General features: G+C 37.5%; 1 pseudogene; it reads left to right on the top strand.

The window, feature by feature from the left end:
- The first annotated feature begins 1,158 nt into the window (after window positions 1–1,158).
- LOC149157831 (protein RTF1 homolog pseudogene) lies at window positions 1,159–1,737 on the top strand (annotated as a pseudogene).
- Window positions 1,738–6,179: the final 4,442 nt, after the last annotated feature.

Raw genomic sequence — 6,179 nt, 5'->3', positions numbered from 1 at the left:
TCACGTAAGGCAAGTACCTGGTCAAAGGCATCAAACATTATTTTTGATGGCTTCAAGCCCATGGTGATGAACATGGAAGTTCCTCGACTCACTTCTTAGAGGACTCTCAACCAATATATCCAAAGAAAAATGGACCTACTTAGTATAAATGCTTTGGAGAATGCCTTGTTTCGTCTCAGGTCGGCTAGGTATATGTTAATATCTGATTTTATTTGTATTTTCGTGCTGCTTGTTTAATCTGTTTGATGGATAGTAGCTTTTAGGTTTTGAATATCTATTGAGGAGTGGTATTTGTAGTCTCTGCTCTAGCCAGGGAATGAAGGAATATTCAATCGGCGTGGGTGTTTAGAGGGGAAAAAAAAGGTTATGGCTGAACTGGAGCATTTGCTGCTAGAAGCAGCTGGTCGAACATCTACCAATGATGGAAAGAAAAATTGAAATCCTGTGAAAGCGAGACTGGAAGATTCTGATTCAGATGATGGCAGTGACTCGAAATACATTGATGACGATGATTCAGATAATTCTGGGACAACAAATAGGAAGGCTTCTAGGTCAAGAATGCCCTTGAAAAAGAGATTTGATTCTGGTGACAAGGATGATGATGACAGGGGTCGCTGTGATGATTCCGATAGCGAATTATCCCTAGGAAGTGATTTATACAAAGATGATGAAGATAGGGAGCAGCTTGGGAAAATCTCTGAACTGAGCCAGGAGTTGATTTTGACAGAACGAGCAAAAGCAAGGGATAATTATTTAATGCATAAAAGGGCTCGCCAAAACGAGATTAGAAATCAACAACGGAAAGAAACAGGGCCTCCATCTTCACGGATGCGCTCTTCTGTGAAATCGACAAGGTGTGTAAAAGAAAATGCTTTGAGTGAATTGGTAGCAAGGCGACAGAAAGCACATGATTTTGGCATTCAACATAAGCGGAGAGATCATACTGGTTCATCTAAGGGGCGGGATTCGTCACCTAGTAGACGAAAATCTCATGCGAGTCCGAGCCTTAGTTTGTAATCCTCTAGTGAAGGAGAAGTAGGTGGAAGTAGTGGCGAAGAATCAGATAGTGATGGTGATGGTCCCGACTCTACTGACACTCCTAGCTTTGAAGATACTAGAAGCATAAAAATAAGGAGATCAAAACTTGGGAAGTGGTTTATGGAACCATTCTTTGAGAATATCATTGTGGGCTGCTTTGTAAGAATTGGGATAGGAATGTCCAGGTCAGGACAAAGTACTTACCGTCTTTGCATGGTAAAAAATGTTGATGCGACAGACCTTGATAAACAATACAAGTTTGAGAACCGCACCACATACAAGTATTTGAATTGTTTCTTGGGTAGCGAGAGAAGTGCACCAGGATGGCAGATGGCCAAGGTGTTTGATTCACCTCCACTTGAGAAAGAGTTTTCAGATTGGGAATGGCAAGTAGAACACAGTGGTGGTCAGATGATTAGTCGAGCAGAAGTTGATGAAAAAATAAATGCGCTAAAAAAGATAAATCAATCTATGTATTCTGCAGAAACTGTAAAACAAATGTTGCAGGAAAGGAAGTTGGCCTCCAAAAGGCCATCGGATGTGGCTACTAGAAACGACAGGGTTAGAAGAGAGATGGAGCTGGCAGAGAGCAGGCATGATTATTCAGAAGTTGAGAGAATTAAAGTGAGATTGAAGGAACTAGAAGTCCTTTCTCTTCAGAGCAAAAGCAAGGATGCAAAAGCCTTGATGCTAGCATAAATGAATAAGAAAAACAAGGCAGAAAAAGTTTGGCTGAATCGAAGAAAACATTCGAAAATCTGGAAGAACTTTGGTACAGCCAAATAATTCAGCTTAGTTGGGATTCGTATAGTCAATCTGTTGTTGGTCCAAACTGAACCAAACCAAATCCAATTTTAACCCAAAAAAATCATCTTCCCAAGAAACCCTAAAGAATTCTTAAGAAAATGCATTTTAACTTTCAAGCCACCAATGAATATTTTATTTGCCCATTTCTTCTCCTTGTCTAGCCAATGTTTGTCACTACTCCCTTGTTTAGGAGCTAGCCATGGGAGATTTCACGAGACTATGTTGCTGCTGATGCCTAGAGAGGTTTGTCTATTCTGTTCATGTGTGAAGTCTCGAGGAGACTGCATTTGTAGTTGGGACATTATTTCCTGCACCTTAAAGGCCTGCTTAGACCTTCATAAACAAAGTTACACTCAAATGAAGCATGCCAACCGAGCCAACATACTAAATAAGTAGCTTCCACTAGGTATTTAGTCATATATTCTCTGTTTGCTATGTGCTTATTTAATTTTTATTTTTCAACTTGAAAGGGTGTACCTAATGTCTGTGCATATCCTTCTTACTTCCAGAACACCTAGAACAGGTTACATGACCTGCATTATCAAAAGTAGAATCACAACACACGCAAACAAATACATACGCCCACCAAGCACAAGAAAATAGTGTGATGGCTATCAACTTTTTTAAATCAAACTTGTAATAATCTCAATAATAAATCTAATGTTCTTTAGAGAAGACTTGCTACTCTAGTTTTTGTTGGGTTTCGTACAGTTTATAGTGTATGATAAGGAAATACATTTCTTGAAGGGATTGCATCAGAAGCCTCAACAAACCTTTGAGCATTTTTGTAGGGGTTTATGTTATCCAATCATTAAAATTTTTGATAAAATTAGTCTGGACTATCCTCATACCTATTTTTTTTCAATAAATTTGAAGAAGTCCATGTTTTTGCTTTAATAATATGTATACTCTTGAATTTTCTGAACTGTAGTTTTGTGGGCCAATTGTTTTCTGTATTGTATGGTATCCACATTTGAATTCAGATTCTATCTTGATAACTATCATTTCTTAGTATGTTTTTATGAATATATTGCATTGTAAGTGTTCTTTCTCTTCTTACATTGGACAAGAGAATATGGCTATCTTTGACAATGTGAAGTTGTTGAAGATGCAAAAATTCCCTTACTTTACATGAGCCAACTTGACCTTCAATAGAAACATTGCTGAACACAATGAGAAGTTTCATGTTTCTTTAGAGAGCATCACGAAAGGCTTGTGTAATTCCTGCATTTTTTTGGTTGAGGCCTTGCTGAGGAATCATTGAGACTCATCATGTTTTTGTGGTCCAATCAGAACCTATTCAATGCTCACCTTCATTGGCTATATTAATCAGACACAAACCCTGTCAAAACTCTCAAGCCAGTAGGGCTTGGGCACAATGTTAGTTCTTCAATACGGTGATCAAAGTCTGCCATCAACATTACAATTATCTTCATGCATCCTTTTTCTAAATGAATCTATGTTACATGCGCTTGAAGAACTAGCTTTGAAGTCTCTATTCTCTGGCAATGTTCAGGTCTAAGTTCATGTAGGCAATTCTATTTTGAAATTATACTTGCATACCAGAATCTTATATTGGTGGAAGACCATTACTCAAATATCTGCCAAAAAGAGCACCCATTCTGACACACCACCTATGCAGAGGAAGAAGCCTCACAAGTGTTTGGGCTCCTTTTCTCTATCATGGCTGGGGAAGTAGCCAAGAGTAAATATCTCTACAGGCATGAAGTCCATTAAAAATAATGTATAAGACATATTTGACAACCAACAATTGCATCTAAAATGCAAAATATGTTCCCGGGCTTTCAGAAAATGTGGAGTCCAACAGAATGTGAGGCTAGCACTATGATCGAAATTCAAACCAGATATGAATCTTTCAGTCTTACGGTATTATGGGACAATAACATCACTAATATATGAACTATATATCAAGCTTTCAATCCTAAAATATAAGTGATGGATGCTTCACTGCAAAGCCTAGAAGTCTTGTTTCAAATGTAACAACTGGATGATGCACAGAGGTTGATGCTAATAGAAGCATGTATGGAGCGACCAACCCTTAACATGGTGGTGGGAACTTGTACGAGAAGCCTTCTTTTAAATATAACAACTGAATGATGCACAGAAGTTGATGCTAAAAGAAGTCAGTATGGAACGACCAACCCTTAACATGGCGGTGGGATCTTGTACGAGACTTAGTAAACTCAAATTCACCTCCTACAAAAACTTTGATATGCTTCAGGGAAGAAATGCAAGATAGGTTATACTTGAAGGGGAAAGCAGAGGAAATCATGAAGCAATGCATTCACGTAAGGCAAGTACCTGGTCAAAGGCATCAAACAATATTTTTGATGGCTTCAAGCCCATGGTGATGAACTTGGAAGTTCCTCGACTCACTTCTCAGAGGAATCTCAACCAAAATATCCAAAGAAAAATGGACCTGCTTAGTATAAATGCTTTGGAGAATGCTTTACAAGTATCTATCGAGTTTGAGGCCAAAGCTTCAGAAGAAAATGTACTAGGCCTCCACCAACTAATGCAAGGTTCTCGAAGCCTTATCTTTTATAACTGTCTCTATTAGTAACTCAGAGCAGCCTTTAAATCAGGGAAACGACAAAGATAAGAAAAAGTACAGTAGTTATCATAAATATACCTGCATGATAACTAGAGGGCATTGCTCAAACATCTTGAATAACATAGAACCAGTGTTATTGGAACCAGACCAGAACTGGTGAAATCAGCCAGTTCGATCTTTTTGACACCCAAACGGGTCTGGTTCGAGGTCTGGAACCTGAAATGGCCAGTTTGGTATTGCACTGGCTGGTTAGGTACCAAACTGGCCAATTCTGCACAATTTGATTAAAGATGTTCCAAACGTAATTACTTTTTAGAAAAAAACAAGAATTTTTGAGTGGGGTAGCCTAATATTCAAGCCTATGGCTTTAGTATTGCTTATGCAATTCATAACATTACCATGAAATGAATTTGGATGTTTGAGAGTAGTTTTGATCTCATTGAATTTCATATGGAGAAAGTAAAATTTTAGATCTGACTCAAAATTTAGTAGACTTGACAACCTTTTTCAGGATTTCAAGATTGTGGGGGTTGCCACATTTCTGTTGGATTTTGTTATGTATGAGGGTATGAACTAGTAATTAGTCAAGAACACTAAGCTCTCTATTTACCTTAATGTTAGTGACATTGGTTGATGAACTCTTCTCTCAGAACCCTACTAAAAATGTACCCATCACTGAAACAAAATCTTGACTTGAGATGCTACTTTTTTTCTATCTTATTTTAATGCTTAGAGGGTGATATTGATGATGGAGATCCTAATATAGACAATGATTTTGATTATATGTAGGTATTTGTTGTAACATGATTTTTATTTTTTTTGATGCTAACAGTCATCTGGACCCTGTTTGTTGATGTTTTTTTAGTTTAGAGATGGATTGTACTTGATACTATTTTTGTTATTTGCTTCTATAGGACCTAGATAATGTAAGGGCCACACAATTTCCATTGAAGCATCCACTTGGGTTAGCCTCTATGTTTTGGATGATTACACAATAGATAAAATTGGCCAGCACTTATCAAAAATTCCATCCAGCCAGATAGTCGATGCTCAATCCTACTTTATATTTTCTAAGCACAACCAATAACTCCACGAGGATAACATGATACCTATTTAGCAAATACACCGGCTGCCTGCTTAAATGGTTGGTACCTATAATCATAGCCCTATATGGATAAAAACTGATGACTATGAGTTACGTTGGCTCTATACATTGATGGCAGTTTCTTTAGCTTTGCCAGCAATCATTGTACTCTAGTATAGACTAAATGGACACTGAAATTTCCATTATCCAGAAGATGAAATCTTACCCAAGGCATTCACAAAAGTTGTTGCCAACCCACAAATGGTTGAAAATAATCTCCATCATCATAACAAACTTTATGCCCATAATATGCACAAATGTCAACACATGATACATTTCCCAAACCAACGAAGTCCAACTAAATTCTAATCCGAGATCCTACATTCTCAACACTTTATACATAAAAAAACTTGTCTGTAATCAGCCTCTCTTTGCAATTTTTGGGGCAATTGCTAGTTATATTAAGTCACTTGAAAAATCGGTCTCCTACAATGTATTTTAGGTATCAGAGAAGGGAAACAGTTATTTCCATTGATTGAGGAATCATTTAGACAATTTCAGTCTTGTAGAAAAGATTTGTGTTGGTTCAGCCTGGGCCCGAAACTTTTTCGTTGTCATCTAATTAATGAATTCATTAGGTTGACCATAAAAAAATATCCATTTTCAGAATACACA

The sequence above is a fragment of the Pinus tabuliformis genome, chromosome 5_2, assembly GCF_031772625.1.
Source record: "Pinus tabuliformis cultivar Carrire ecotype Pingquan chromosome 5_2, CPIR1, whole genome shotgun sequence".
Classification (NCBI taxonomy): domain Eukaryota; kingdom Viridiplantae; phylum Streptophyta; class Pinopsida; order Pinales; family Pinaceae; genus Pinus; species Pinus tabuliformis.
The sequence above is the reverse complement of the archived record's forward strand: the minus strand, read 5'-3'. Positions and strand labels throughout refer to the sequence as shown.